Source organism: Oncorhynchus masou, chromosome 26 (genome assembly GCF_036934945.1).
Source record: "Oncorhynchus masou masou isolate Uvic2021 chromosome 26, UVic_Omas_1.1, whole genome shotgun sequence".
Taxonomy (NCBI): Eukaryota; Metazoa; Chordata; class Actinopteri; order Salmoniformes; family Salmonidae; genus Oncorhynchus; species Oncorhynchus masou.
The window spans coordinates 15,783,082-15,799,730 of NC_088237.1; the positions used below are offsets into that span (position 1 = coordinate 15,783,082).

The 16,649-nt window shown below is 43.3% G+C and overlaps 1 protein-coding gene across 2 annotated transcripts in view; it reads right to left on the reverse strand.

Annotated features, from left to right (window-relative positions):
- The window catches only part of LOC135514878 (cyclin-dependent kinase 17), a 39,798-nt gene extending 23,563 nt beyond the window's left edge, over positions 1 to 16,235 (reverse strand). For both annotated transcript variants that reach the window (XM_064938551.1, XM_064938553.1), the window contains exon 1: positions 15,889 to 16,235. The gene's annotated coding sequence lies outside the window, so the exon portion shown is untranslated. The remainder of the gene's footprint in view (positions 1 to 15,888) is intronic.
- Positions 16,236 to 16,649: the final 414 nt, after the last annotated feature.

Sequence of the window (16,649 nt, forward strand, 5' to 3'; positions counted from 1 at the left end):
ATGGTTCAACCCTCGGGCCGACTCTCTTCTCTGTATACATCAATGATGTTGCTCTTGCTGCTGGTGATTCTCTGGTACACCTCTACGGAGACGACACCATTCTGTATACTTCTGGCCCCTCTTTGGACACTGTGTTAACTAACCTCCAGACGAGCTTCAATGCCAAACAGCTCTCCTTCCGTGGCCTCCAACTGCTCTTAAACGCAGGGAAAACTAAATGCATGCTATTCAACCGATCACTGCCCGCACCTGCTTGCCTGTCCAGCAACACTACTCTGGACAGCTCTGACTTAGAATACGTGGACAACTACAAATACTTAGGTGTCTGTTTAGACTGTAAACTCTTCTTCCAGACTCCTTCCTTTTGCCAATGGGCAGAGTGCAGGACACAGGCCTGGTCATGTGGCTGGGACTGAGTATGCCTGTGTCTGCCCCTCAGATCATCACTGTCCTTGGGCAGACAGGCTAGGAAAGTGGGCAGGCTGTGGATGATTGGGTTGCTGAGACAAAGGTTGTGTCTGCTGCTGTGGGGAGTGACACACACATTCTTTACCTGCTGAATGAGCTGGCAAGGAAATATGAGAACAACTGAGGGCCAAGGAAGCCACAGCTGTCCTCCAATGTGTGTGTGTTGGGCAGTCTTCTATCCAACAAGAAAAAAAAACACACACTGCTGATCCCATCTCCGCTAACTAGAGCAGATCCCTCTCTGCCACCCTGCAGTGTAGATATAGAGTTACTAGATTAGCTGTTCCCATTGGACAGGGTCCAGAATCCTGTATCAGCAGCACAGGGAGAAAACTCAACCTCTCTCTCATTCTCTAACTCACCATCTCTCTAGTGGTTCATTGGTTCCCATTGGACAGGGTCCAGAATCCTGTATCAGCACACAGGAGAACACACAACCACACACTCATTCTCTAACACACATCTCTCACACACACACACACACACACACACACACACACACACACACACACACAGGGATCATCAACTATATTCAGCCACAGGACATTGTTTTCTTGAGCAGATGGTCAGGGGGCTGGAACATAATTTCTAATAATTTGTAGACTGCAAATTGACTAAAACATAAATCATTTAAAACCTTGCTCACATTGTATAAGATCACATCCACTGAGTGCACAAAACATTAAGAACACTTCACTAATATTGAGTTGCAGTTCTTGACAGAAAGCCCGGCACCTACTACCATACCCTGTTCAAAGGCACTTACTGTAAATCTTTTGTCTTGCCCATTCTCCCTCTGAATGGCACACATAGAAAACCATGTCTCAATGCTTAAAAATCCTTCTTTAACCTGTCTCCTCCCCTTCATCGACACTGACTGAAGTGGATTTAACAAGTGACATCAATAAGGGATCGTATAGCTTTCACCTGGATTCACCTGGTCGGTGTCATGGAAAGAGCAGGTGTTTTGTTCACTCAGTATGTGTACAAAATAAATAAATAAATAAATATATATTTTGCATGGTAATAGTTCAGAACAGATTTCCAAAATTAAAAATCACTTGGTCCTGATGTGCTGGTGGTTTTGTACAGTCTTTTATTGCAAACAATAAAATAAAAAATATCTAGCTTTTTATTTTTGCTCAGAAAACTTGGGGAGACAAATAAAATCACCCACAGGCCACCAGCTGGGGAAGCCTGCTGTACAGGTAGGGCTCCAAGATATGGGCAAATCATCTAATTGTGATTTTTTTTAACCAAATATTGCAAATGTGATTTTACTTGCGATTTAGATCAAAACACTTGGGTGAACTGTTGGAATCATATAAATAAAATGAGTATTCCAACTCTATGTTTGGTGTTGTTTAGTATGACAACTAATGAAAAAAAACCTGTAGAAGTTGTTGTGATAGTGTAGGAACCAAAGTGTTGGTCAGAGTTTCAGGGGATCCTTATTACATGTTACATTCATGATGTTTTACACAATTTAATCAGCCTTGAGATATGGATATTGCAATTTTGATGAAAGTATGATACACTGTTTTAATTTAACCTTTACTTCACTCGGCAAGTCAGTTAAGAACAAATTCTTATTTACAATGATGGCCTCGGAACAGTGGGGTAACTGCCTTGTTCAGGGGCAGAACGACAGATTTTTTTCCTTGTCAGCTCAGAGATTCGATCTAGCAAACTTTCAGTTATTGATCTAGCAACCTTTCAACTATTGGCCCAACACTCTGACCACTAGGCTACCTGCTGCCCCTGTGCAGCGAGATAAGCACTCTCTCAGATAGAGGGATGTAACAGAGACAGGTATTATCTCTGGGCCACACCAAAACAAAGAGAGCTCATTTGACAGGGCTGGGGGGGATACAGCATCTGGCATATCTAAATGATGTGAAAGAGAAAGCACAGAGAATTCCCCATCAAACACAATCCAACACACTGGCTGATGGGCTCTGTCCCGGTATCCTCCTCGTCTCTCCCCCTCTCTCTCTGTAATCAGCATCCTTTCAAAAAAACATGCATGCGCAAGCAGGCACACACACAGCCTATACATTCTTCTGTGAAATCCTGACCCACATACCAAACCAGGCACTTCCTCAGATCTTCCCTCGTTCCCCTTAGCCTGTCCTTCTGGGGGTCCCCCAGTGCATCATGGGTAAGCTAGAGCTCAGCGAAGAGGAGGAGACTTCAAAGGGCAGGCGGGGGAGAGACGGCAGACGACAAGGCCTAATTAAGACTAATACACACACTCACATCAAAGTCAATTCCTTCAAATTTGACAACTAAGACAGCTCCCTTGAAGGCATGTCCCTAAAGTAAGATACAGTAGTTCCACCCCCATTTAGGGAAATCTGCCTTGAAATTGAAAAAGAGAACAGCAACTTTTGTCCCTCTCCCTTTTGTCTCTCTCTAGACCCTGAACTCCTCTCGTCACCATGGTGACCAAGGCCCCAGAGTCTATATTCTGCTTCCAAAAGATTAGGAGGTCTAGACTATCCCAGAACTCTATCTGGCTGGTTGCTCTTTCTCCTCCAGTCTCACTCCCACTCTTTGTCAAGTAACTAGGAAATATGAAATGGTCAAATTAATATCCAATTGAAAATGGAAAAAATAAAAAATAAATGGAATGAGAAAAGACTTATGTGAATATGTGGGTGTCGATGTGCACGCGAGAGAGTGTGAAGGCGAGAGCGAGCAAGCAAAGGATAAAGAGAGGGAGGAAAAGAGAAAGTGAGCATATTTGGAGTGAAGAACAGAATGGCGTCTTTGTGTTTGTGTAAGAGGCATGACATCACCAGGGTAACTCCAGGCATGTACTGTTAGCTGAGGAAAGTACAGAGAAAGAACAGAGACCGAGCTGTACTGTAATTCAATACGAAACCAGGAACCCCCCCCCAAAGAATACCATGATTTTGAAATGTTCACGAAATGTCATCCATAGAAGGGTTCTTTGGAGGAAGTTCTCTTGACATATGCATCTGAAAACATAACTGAGAAATAATTCATCAAAGTTGCCCTCCTTTAAGACTCCATACCGTTTCATCTGTAGGCACTTCAAAGCAACAATTGGTGTCATATGAAGCTTTTACCGCTTGCTCTGTAATATGAGTAGTATATTGATTTCAATTAACACGTTTTTAGGTTAATTTTGCTTACAAAAAAAATCTAAAACATGAATATAGAAAAGTACAAATGTAATATCCTTTACGGTCAAATCAAAAGTTCCAGAGTGGGATCCCTGCTACTTTTGTTATGATCCAATTTGTCAGCATTACCAACAGAGTGAATGTGAAAATGGATTCAAAATGGTCCCCTCAGGTGGTGATTTGCAGGATGTGTAATGACACCAATAAAAGGAGTGCCGTGATTGGTTACATTGCCTACTGTGCCAATCGTTCTATAAAAAGAGATTCTTTAAACTTTAAAACTAGCAGAGATCCAACGCTGAAACATTGATATGCCAGTAGAGTATATTATGTTTAATAATATACAAGAAAAAATGCCAAATCTAAAATAATAATTTTCAATATTTCTGTTTATAATTTGCCATATTCATAAATGAAATGTACATGTGTGTGAAATAGAAATTCTATTCATATTTCAGAGCAAGTGGTAAAGCTTCATATGACATCAACTTTTGCTTTGCAGCACCTCGTCTTAAAGGAGGACTGGGTAAGGCCAAAATTAAATAAATATGCCAACTTTGATGAATTCGTTCTCAATTATACTTTTAGATACAAAATGTTAAATACATGTCAATGACCCTTCCTTCCAGAGAACCGAGGCTAATACGGTTAACACCGTGATAAGCTATTCAACTACACCCCTGAGGCAAACACCTAGTACCTGTCCATAGGGCTGGGGGATATATCAAATCAATAAAAAATTGGGTTTGAGCGTGATGTTCCAAATGCCTGTATCACAAGAATGCATTTTTTTGTTGTTTTGATGAGCGTTCCGAGTCTATTCAGAGCAGTTCAACTGTTCTACCTTGTTAGCAAGCAAATAGAGCCAAGTTGGACTAGACTTGAAATATAAAAGATTAGCTGGCTACTCATTAGCGAGTGGGCTTGTGCTTGAGAGATTGTTTGAGACCCGTGTTCATTTTCTATAATGCCTGCAACCAGAAGTTGGTCATTATTGGTGGATCTGCATTGAGCATGGTTCTGGTTACAATTTTAACAAAAAGGGCATTTTTATTGACAGACTTGAAAGCCCGATCAGGGAATAATATATATATTTTTTTTAAAGCAGGTTAAACAGCTTTTGATAAAATAATGTAATAATTAGTGGGTCTTCTGGTTGTGTAAGGCTTATATTTAGCCTAGGAGTAATTTTACAAGCCCTGAATTCATTAGATTATTGCTGACTGTTTGAAATGTGGTGTATTGCCCTTTAATTGTGCAGCAAAGCTTATTCAGATGAAAAAAATAAATTACAATTGGAGATTTGATTTTTAGGCCATATCCCCCAGTCCTACCTGTTCTATCAGTCTGCTGTGTACATGGAGGTGAGTGATGGGCTACAGTTATAGGCTTAACCCTGGGCTAGCTGACATCACCCCTATGATATAAAGATCAAAGACAGTCACAGACTCCTGTATGCCACCACACAAACACACCAGTACGCACACACACACCAGTGCCAGAGGGGTTCCTCATCTTGCAGGTGTGCCTTACTAACCAAAACCACCACGGTCATCAAATGAATGGGGTTATAGACATGCAGACGACAAGATACTTCCGAGCACTCATCCAAACACAGCATTACACCCCCTTCCTGGACCCTGAGGGAGTTCCATTAAGCTGAACCGCGGTGCACCGGGCTATGGCCCGTGACGTTAACGGGGGGGAAAAGTGAGGGAGGAGAAGGGCCTTTTTCATATCAATCAGTAACCTGTGCTGCTCAGTCATGCTGTCAACAAAATTATGTGGATATATTGAAGGAACATCTCAAGATATCAGTCAGGAAGTTGAAGCTTGGTCGCAAATGGGTCTTCCAAATGGACAATGACCCCAAGCATACTTCCAAAGTTGTGGCAAATTGGTATTTGGAGTGGCCATCACAAAGCCCTGACCTCCATCCTATAGAAAATTTGTGGGCAGAACTGAAAATGTGTGTGCGAGCAAGGAGGCCTACAAACCTGACTCAGTTACACCAGCTCTGTCGGAGGAATGGGCCAAAATTCACCCAACTTATTGTGTGAAGCTTGTGGAAGGCTACCCGAAAAGTTTGACCCAAGTTAAACAATTTAAAGGCAATGCTACCAAATACTAATTAAGTGCATGTAAACTTCTGACCCACTGGGAATGTGATGAAATAAATAAATCATTCTCTCTACTATTATTCGGACATTTCACATTCTTAAAATAAATGTGGTGATCCGAACTGAATTAAAACAGGGAATTTTTACTAGGATTAAATGTCAGAAATTGTGAAAACAGAGTTTAAATGTATTTGGCTAAGGTGTATATAAACTTCCAACTTCAACTGTATTTTACATCAAATATGTCAGAATTTTCTAAGCAGATAGTGTTTTTATCAAAAGCAATCACTTTTGCATGTGAACACACAGAATCCTACTCATTACACCACGTGCTTGACTTGTCACTTCGCTGGCTAACTCATTGAGTGCTTTATAGTACACCCCTCTGGAGGCAGCTCAGTTCCAAATCAAATACAATCAACGCTAACCTGGTTAGGCCCGAGGCATTCATCAAATCCCCTCCCTCATCACTCCCCCTCCACACCATGAACCCAAACCTTATCCTACACACACAAACCATCCCCTTAACCAAACTTAGCCTTATCTCAGCTAGCCTACCAAACAACCTCCCCCAAAAACACAGATGAGATAGCAACATAAATAACGGAACACAGCCATTAGAGAAATAACGCTGCCTCCCCTCTGATCTTTTGACCTGCAGCTCAGGGGTGAGGGGTCGGGCATATCACTATGACAACCTGGGGACGCCTGACCTCCCAAAACCCACACGAGCCAACCGGCTGAGAGGTAATGACTGCTGCTGCCAATAACCATAAACCAGTGCAGCCAGGGGGCAACCATTCACAGTGATGTAATGGGATGTGTTAGCACAAAAGTCTGCTGCTTGACATCCATCACACTGGTTGACTGGAACTGAGCCAGTCACACCAGCTCGCGCACACACCTCTCAGTGTAAGGAGCTAAAAGAGTTTCAGCGTGACTGACCCTTGAGGGATGAGCTGAAATAACAGAGCCAACGGGTAATGGACATGTGTGTGAGTGTGTGAGTGAGTAAGAGTGTGTGTGTACATTAGAGGCCCTTGCGCAAACAGAGACAGAAATACCTATGTCCCAAATGCTGTAAAATCTCCTTCAGTGTGAGAGTGGAGAGAGGATGCCAAGAGAGTGAGACAGAGCAAGAGAGAAGAGAAGCGATCAGATCCTGTAGAGAAGGAGAGAAGTGGAACAGAAGGAGGGCAGAGACAGAGAGAAAGAGGAACGATCAGATCCTGTAGAGAAGGAGAGAAGTGGAACAGAAGGAAGGCAGAGAGAGAGAAAGGAGATAACAGTGGGGAGATAGGGATATGGAAGGAGAAAGGGGATGGGTGAAAGGGGGAGGGAGGAGAGGGGCAGTAAGGGGGTTATTTTTAGGACTGGGTACTGCAGACTCACAGCTGAATACAGTGTATTCTACACAGGACAGGCATGCCATTATACACAGACAAGCATAAATACCACACAGGCATGTGCTCCTTCCCGCTCTCTCTCTCTCTCTCTTCACATTTTAGTTATTTAACAGACGCTCTTATTCAGGGTGACTTACAGTTGGTGCATTCATCTTAAGATACAGTAGCTAGGTGGGACAAACATCTCTCAGTCATAGCTACTTTATTGTGGAAAAATCTATCAGAAAAGTGAGTCTGTCCGATCAAAAATACAAACAACCCACAGATTAAAGCAGGAAAATAAGTGATCAGAGCCCCATAGTGAGTGGCATGACACACAGACACACACACACGGTTTGAATTGATTCCCAGACACTACAGTGTCATGTGTGCAGCAAGGGGGGGTTGGAAAGGGAGAAAAAGCACTGTGTGTGTGTGGGAGATAAGAGGATAAGCACAGACTAGGCTATACATTATCCCTGTGTCAAATGGGGAGATGAACGGGACAGAGTCCAACAGGACCCAGACCTCACCCCTAAACACACATGCTCACAGCCAGCTACATACAACCCTTTGGGGTTGCCTAGACCGCTACCCTTTAACCAACTTTGGCAATGTCTCAGTCTCACATGACGACCATTTGAGAAGATAAAAGACTCTGTGCTTCGTTGTCTCCCTCTGTGTGTGCGAGGAGCAGAAGGCCACACCGGTGCGGTTATTGAACCCCCTGTCGTCTGACAGCCAAGTCAATAACTGTCAGCCCATCCATCCTCTCTTCCTGTAGCACCTTCCTCCCACCAGCCCTCTCAGCCTTACAGTTACACATCTTGCTATTTACTTCTTCTTCTCCTTTAAAGCCATGCCACACTAACAAGGTCTAACGAGCTGCTTCCGGACGACTCAGGACAGCCAGCCAGAGGAGCACAACAGGGAACGTGCGAGTGTGTCCCAAAACACAGGCTTCCTCTTTGCAAGGATCAGCTGGAGTAGTTCCCATTCCACAGGACAGAGATAGGAGGGACACATGTCCCACACAAACACACACAAGACGGATATGAACATTAGCAGTAAAATGCCTAAGTTATCTGGAAGTGTTTTCCAACAACGTGAAGAGCAGATCAATTATTTCATCCTTGCATGTTTCAATGCTTTATCACTTCACTGTATTCTTCCCACTGTTATCCTTTCCCTGATCCCCCTTTCCCTATTGATCCTCCCCTTCCTCACAACCTGCCCCAGGCCCCAACTCTAAACCACAAAGCCCTAGAGAACAGGTGTGCCCACCAGGTTCACCTAGAGGTCGTCCCGGAGACACCCAGGCCAGCACAGGTGGTTGTTGCGTCCCACGGTCTCTGTTCTGTTCCCACTGGGCCAGCCAGTGGTGCTTCCTGTCTTTGTCCCGGTCACTCCAGGTGTGACATTCCTCGTCACCTGAGTGAGGGTTAGGAAGTCAGAAAGAGAAACATTCCACCCTCTCGCTCAGGCCTCTCAACAGTTTCAGCTAGTCTCCTTTTCTCTCCATTATCACCATGTCCTCTGATTTGGCTGTGAAGGCAGAATGGCTAGAAAATGAGACTGGGATAGGAAGTCATTCATGAGTATGGCCTGCCTCTCAGCCATGTTTCCCATTAGCTCACTACCTCCTCCCAATACCACTTTAACCCCACTTGCAGTCAGGACGACCAAGCGTTCACAATGTTAATAATTTATCTGAGCACAAGTGTCATCTTCAACACACACATAGCCTGTCACCAAAGACTAGAGGTAGACCGATTAATCGGAATGGCCAATTAATTAGAGCCGATTTCAGGTTTTCATAACAATCGGAAATCGGTATTTTTGGACACCGATTTGGCAAAACAAAGTTTACACCTTCATTTAACTAGGCAAGTCAGTTAAGAACAAATTCTTATTTTCAATGACGGCCTAGGAACGGTGGGTTAACTGCCTTGTTCAGGGGCAGAACGACAGATTTTTACCTTGTCAGCTCGGGGATTCGTTTATGCAACATTCCGGTTACTAGTCCAAAGGGCAGGCTTATAAAAAACAATCATTCAATCTTCACATAAATCACTAGTTAACTACACATGGTTGATGATATTACTAGTTTATCTAGCGTGTCCTGCGTTGCATATAATCAATGTGGTGCCTGTTAATTTCTCATCGAATCACAGCCTACTTTGCCAAACGGGTGATGATTTAGCACTGCACCAAACCTAACCATAAATATCAATGCCTTTCTTTAAAATCAATACACAAGTATATATTTTTAAACCTGCATATTCAGTTAATATTGCCTGCTAACATGAATTTCTTACAATTAGGGAAATGGTGTCACTTCTATTGCGTTCAGTGCAACAGAGTCAGTGTATATGCAGCAGTTTGGGCCGCCTGGCTCGTTGCGAACTGCGTGAAGTCCATTTATTCCTAACAAAGACCGTAATTAATTTGCCAGAATTGTACATAATTATGACATAACATTGAAGGTTGTACAATGTAACAGCAATATTTAGACTTAGGGATGCCACCCTTTAGATAAAATACGGAACGGTTCCGTATTTCACTGAAAGAATAAATGTTTTGTTTTCTAAATGATAGTTTCCGGATTCGACCATATTAATGGCCAAAGGCTCGTATTTCTGTGTGTTATTATGTTATAATTAAGTCTGTGTTTTGATATTTGATAGAGCAGTCTGACTAAGCGATGGTAGGCAGCAGCAGGCTCGTACGCATTCATTCAAACATTGCACAACAGTGCATTTTGCCAGCAGCTCTTCACAATGCTTCAAGCATTGAGCTGTTTATGACTTCAGGCCTATCAACTCCCGAGATTAGGCTGGTGTAACCGATGTGAAATGCCTGGCTAGTTAGCGGGGTGCGCGCTAATAACGTTTCAATCGGTGACGTCACTCGCTCTGAGACTTGGAGTAGTTGTTCCCCTTGCTCTGCAAGGGCCGCGGCTTTGGTGGGGCGATGGGTAACGATACTTTGAGGGTGGCTGTTGTCGTTGTGTTCCTGGTTCGAGCCCAGGTCGGGGCGAGGAGAGGGACGGAAGCTATACTGTTACACTGGCAATACTAAAGTGCCTATAAGAACATCCAATAGTCAAAGGTATATGAAATGCAAATGGTATACAGAGAAATAGTCCTATAATTCCTATAATAACTACAACCTAAAACTTCTTATCTGGGAATATTGAAGACTCATGTTAAAAGGAACCACCAGCTTTCATATGTCCTCATGTTCTGAGCAAGGAACTTAAACGTTAGCTTTTTTACATGGCACATATTGCACTTTTACTTTCTTCTCAAACACTTTAAACCAAATTGAACATGTTTCATTATTTATTTGAGGCTAAATTGATTTTATTGATGTATTATATTAAGTTAAAATAAGTGTTCATTCAGTATTGTTGTAATTGTCATTATTACAAAAAAATATATATTTGTTATTATTTATTTATTTTAAAATCGACGATTAATCAGTATCGGCTTTTTCTGTTCCTTCAATAAATCGGTATCGGCGTTAAAAAAATCATAATCGGTCGACCTCTACCCAAGACCCTTCAAAAGAGTCCTGAGACAAATTGGCACCAAGATACAATGTCCGACACACACACACACACACACACACACACACACACACGAGTTCAGCTAGAACAGAACAAACCCTTTTTGTGATGTAACTTTAGCTTCGCCTAGATTCAATTTCTTCAGCCTCTTGTCTGTTTGCTAACTAACAACGTTCCCATGACTTCCTACAGCTCCAGAGCCCCACAGTGTCAGCTGAACTAGTGAACCAGAGTCAACAGACTCCGTACTCTGCTGTACCTGTGTGCTATGCGGGTTGGGATATGAGGGTCTGTACAGCACTGTGAAGGAATGTAAACTACGTGCCTGTCAGAACAGTGTGCCATGCCCCACTATGTGAAGTTACATAACAAGGTAGGGTTTGTCCTGTTATCGTAGCTGAATTCATGTTACTCTGTGTATAGTGTAGGCTGGTTGGAGATTACGGATTCATGACTATTTCAGCACGGCAGACAGGAAAGACTAACGGGACACCATCACTCTGTATTAGACACAGTCAGTTTGTGCTGTTGTGCGTGTGTCTATTTCAGGGAATTTACCTATGAGTGTGTATAATGAGTACAGTATCTGAAGTGTGTATGTACAGTATGTGGTGTGCTTAGTGTACGAGTGCTACTGTTCGTGTGTATGTGTGTGTGTGTGTGTGTGTTTGTGTGTGTGAGAATAATCTGTCAGTCTGCTGCTGCTCGGACAATGCCACCCTCTAATCTCCAGATTACAAGCCAATGTCCCAACCCCCACAGGGCAACGCATGATGGGACAGTTTCCTCAGGGGGAGAGGGAGAAAAAAAAGATGGGACAAAGACAGAATGTGTAAGTGCACACACACACAGTGCCGGTCTGTGCATGGTACCGGGGTGGTGTTAATCAGACCCTGGGCTCCTTCCAAAAGGGCTGCTCCAGTTCCCACAATGCCCCTCTTCAGACAACGAAAGGGGGGCATTGGGCTCGTCTACAGAAACCCCTCAAACCCCACCACGCCTCCCTCCAAACTCTTTTCAGGGGACAGAAAGTATATCCCTCAGAAGGCGTCCCATTCCCACCAGAACACACACCACGTACATCAACTCTTGTCCAGAGCCATTCATATAAGATGACATCCAAACCAGATGACAATAGACTGGTATTGTACTGTTGGCCTACACACACATTGCAGGCTGATATAAATGGCTGATTTCTGTGTATGACCTCAACTCTCTTCATAGAACAGCAGGAAGGAAGCTGTGGCTCTGTCGCCATAGCAAGCCAAGGAAGTGTGCGTGTCTAACACACCTTGAAAGTACAGTCTATTAGTTGGCAGAGCAATACACCAGACACAAACAGCGAAGACCGTTGACACAGTACTAAAATACCATGACTAGTCAGCACATCAAACCACTAATCAACTACACTGAATGTCTTTTACAGTTGAGCCGTCTCCACCACAACTTCCTCAGTTTCACTTTCAAACTATTAATAGAGACACAATGGGATGATCCCCACCATACAAAACACACAAGCCCACCCCTCTTCCACATTCCTTACATGGCTGACATAACTTCCATAATCAGCATGTGTGCATACGTGGTCTGTCCCTCCGCCTCCCCTCGCTAGTTGTGCTGATTCAGTCACCCATGTTCTAAAGCAGGCCTGGGAAAAAGGGCTGGTCAACAGTTGTCTCTCTCACACACACACACTACGTAGGTGGAGATAGACAATAAGTCATTAGGTTTTAGGCATGGCCCCCCCATCAAATGATCTCCTTTACACTTTAATGGTGTATTGTCAATACTTAGTCATGTATATTGTTTATACTGCACATGACTATGACAATGGGAAAATAGCAATGATAGAAGTAACACCTCGGTGTATTCCATTTTACAGAATGCTGTTTTCTGGTTCGTTCTATAGCTGTCTGAACATTCCTTTACCTCAGTTCTAAGACTCTTTAATATGTCTGTGTGGGAGTGAGGCCCACGAAGGCTGCAATAATTACACTCATTATCAAGCCTACAATTAGACTGTCCCGAAAAAAAATACATAATTGCTACGTGACCCAAAATACACCCAATGACAAAGCACCATGTCCCGAAGACACATGGCATCAGATAAAGGGGGTCTTCATCAGCATCCACTCCTTCTCCTCCCTCTCTTCTCTGTCCTCCCTCTCTTGAATCAGGAACTGAGGGAAAGCATCTGATTGCCCCTAATGATTATCTGATGTCACATTCCACACGTCCAGGCAAACAGTTTAACCCTTGGCTGACCAGACTGAGGGGAGAGGCAGAGGGCTGTGTGAGGTGGCCTGCCTTCCCGATCCATCTCTTCCTCCACACATAATCCTACTAGTAGGAATAGGGACGTGCACGCCTCACAGGCACAGAGACACACACATGAACATTCACACAAGGACTAAAGAGGAAGAAATTCATGGAAAATATATCGCCCACACACACATATAAACACGAACTTGTTCATGCCTCAGTATGGTGTTAGCTATGTCTTCAGTGCTAGCTACAGTTCTGGCTGTGGGGCACGGTGTGTGCTGTAACTCTTGTCCCTAATCAATGAGCTTTCTCAAGACACAGTTACATAACACAAGATTAAGGCCTGATATGATAGTGCGTGAGTGAGTGAGAGAGCGATACCTCATAAATTGGGATGGATAGAAATAGAGAAAGCGCCTGGTTCTGTTGTCAATGGCAACTGTGTGTTCTAACCTAGGATGATCTTCTGTAAGCATGTCAGTGAGATATCCCCCCTCCCATAGCAGACAGGAACTTCATGAGCATACTGCGTACTTTAGCACATCTGCAGTGTCAATGTGTGCACTGCCACTGTGGGCCTTTCTCTGTTAATTGTGATTCAGCCTGGATTCAAACCAGGGACTGTAGTGCCAACAGCTTGCACTGAGATGCAGTATCTTAGACTGCTGCGCCACTCGGGACCCCAATTCCTTTAAATTATTCGTACTTTTACTTTTAATACTTATGTATATTTAAAACCAAATAGTTTCAGACTTTTAATCTAGTAGTATTTTACTAGGTGACTCACTTTTACTTGAGTCATTTTCTATTAAGGTATCTTTACTTTTACTCAAGTATGACAATTGAGTACTTTTTCCATCACTGCTGGACCACCTCCTCTCGTCTCTTCTCCCTCAGACTTGGTCTGCTGATTTGCATGTGAAGGCAGACAGACAGACATATGGATTGAACATTTGTCAGACGGACAGTGAGACACTGTGGGTATAGTAGGCAGAGGGTCCCGTGAAAAGAAGACTCACAGAGGAACCTTCCCAAAGACAGAGGGAGAGAGAGGATGGTACCGCCTTAGAGTCTGGTGTCAAAGGAGGAGAGAGGGGAGTTAACACACACACACACACACAGAGAGAGAGAGAGAGAAACAAGAGAGAGACAAGGGAGAGACAAAAAGAGAGACATTTAAAAAAAACAGAGCGAAAGAGAGAGGGGGCTGGCAAAAGACTGTACAGCACGATATTCTTAGCAACTGCCATGAATATTCGACATGATCATATTTAATCAGACCTGAGAGGATGAGTGTGAGCCCTTTCATGAGTCATGACAGAGGAATTCATGGAGCACCAGTACACCATCACTTCTGAATATAATCTGATTCTGTCTCTGTTATCCTTCCATGCGCTTCACCTCCCAGCACTGAGACTGATCAATATCACAGCTATCTTGGCATGCTGTTATCAGCATGGTTACACTGTAGCACTCTAGAGAGAGAGTTGGGACAGAAAAATGAGGGTTTGGGTCAGTATAATTAGCCTGTCCTGAGGGATTGGTTTCACACAGTTAGAACAACCTGCCTACATAACCCTGATCTGGGTCATTCTAGCTGCAGGGAACTGCTAGGTCTAACCTGAGTACATGTACACACATACCTCTGGCCAAGAACTAACTGACAACTACTAAGATTTGACACACATAGACACACCTGTGATGGATGAAAAAACACTCGCTGGACACATGCAGTACTGGGGTGGGGGGGGCATGCTTCAGCCCAGGGACATGCTGGCTCCAGAAGCACAGTTAAGGGATGTTCCAGACAGACATGTATGCAACACCACCACTGGAAAAACACCACAGGGGTCAGAGGTCAAACGACATTGCTCCAATGAGACAAGCACCGGAGGACGAGTGTCATCATAATCACACACACACCTCTCAAAGTGTGGGTCTGCCGATAGGATAGGAAAGAGGGACATTTGGACAGAATATGTTGCCTCAAGGTATGATATTAAATGGGGGATGTATCCTATGCCAGTCTGCATGCCTGGTATCTTTGTGGCATGGTTTCAGAGAGAAATCTGACTCTGAACTGATCCATTTCCACCATGATATTGTTTCCCTGAGAGGCAGTCACAGCCAATGGGTGCTACACTGAGATTATTCTGTGCCAGGTATTACTGTGGTCTAAGGAACCAATTCCTCATCGTCACTATTACACACTTAGTTACCCTAGTTCAGACATCTATACACTGAATTGTAGCTTATTGGCCGAACAACCTTACATTCATTCTTAACATTGTACACAGTAGCCAATCAGTTTCATAGACGCACATTTGACAAACTTACAATGTGCGACACCTATAATACATTGTTATTTTAACGGTTCAGATAGGCTACAGCAAAACATTAACTTGGCAAAAACAAACGAAGCCAGTGTAAAACTGAAAGGAATCTTTGTGTATAAAATGTGATGACATGCATTTAACTGGCATGGGTCAAGGCATTGACTATTTACCCAATTTATACTATACTCAGCACTTTCAATATAACCTACTGTATGTAACGTTACAAGCTTCAGCTTTTCCTGGGTTATAGCCTAAAAGGTGTTGACAACATGGTGTTGAAAATCAAATGGTGCGTAGCCTATAGGCTGAAAGCAAATAGACAATGGTATTGCCCATTGTAACCACTCACTAAGGTATTTAAGCAACACATATAATTGTGTTAATACAACTCATATTAGTAGGTGTCCTGTAGCTAGTCCTATTTTGACAAGCGAGCAAAATAGTTGGTCAACTCAACCAGACCCTTGTGGCGACGCAACATTGCCCACTGGCAACATTGTTTCTAGTCCTTTCAAAGCGACATTGTTGTAGCCATTCTGTTGGACAGTGTGCTTGTAAACCTACATGAAGCCACAACATTTGGCTACTTACCAGAAACGATGTACTTTGTTTCGATCTGACTTCCACACCTCGATAGGCGCTTCCACGGAGGCCGGATGCCTGTTTTTCCACCCACCCGTAAAAAAAAACAGTTCGTCTACGTCTTGCTTTTCTCTTGCTCACATTATTCCGTACAGAATGTTCTCACATGAACACCGTCTTCAAAATTCAAATGATAAACATTACAGACCAGATTCCGAAAGCTCACTTCTATGACGAGCAGGGAGTTTATGGGGAGTGAGAACGGATTGTGTCTGTGGATGAACCGGTAGGGGTGCAAGCTTTGGCTGCCCGCATTCTGACGCCTCCGCCTATGCTGCTACTGACATGGAGAGAGAGGGGAGAAATAAACTGAATGCGATTGGTGGCTGCCTCCTAGCAGCACCAATATGGCCCTTCCTTCATTCAATGAGTAGTTTTGTAGCGCCTCCTACAGAAGGCCTACGACCTAGATAAATCATAGCCTACATTCCCTGATAACTAGGCCTATTAATCAGTGGTGCAAATTACTTACTAAAAATACTTTTAAGTACTACTTAAGTCGTTTTTGGGGGGGCATCTGTACTTTACTTTACTATTTATATTTTTGGCAACTTTTACTTCTCTACATTCCTAAAGAAAATAATGCACTTTTTACTCCATACATTTTCCCTGATACTCAAATCTATTCGTTATATTTTGAATGCTTAGCATGACAGTCAAATTATCTGTTTTCACGCACATATCAAGAGAACATCCCTGGTCATCCTTAT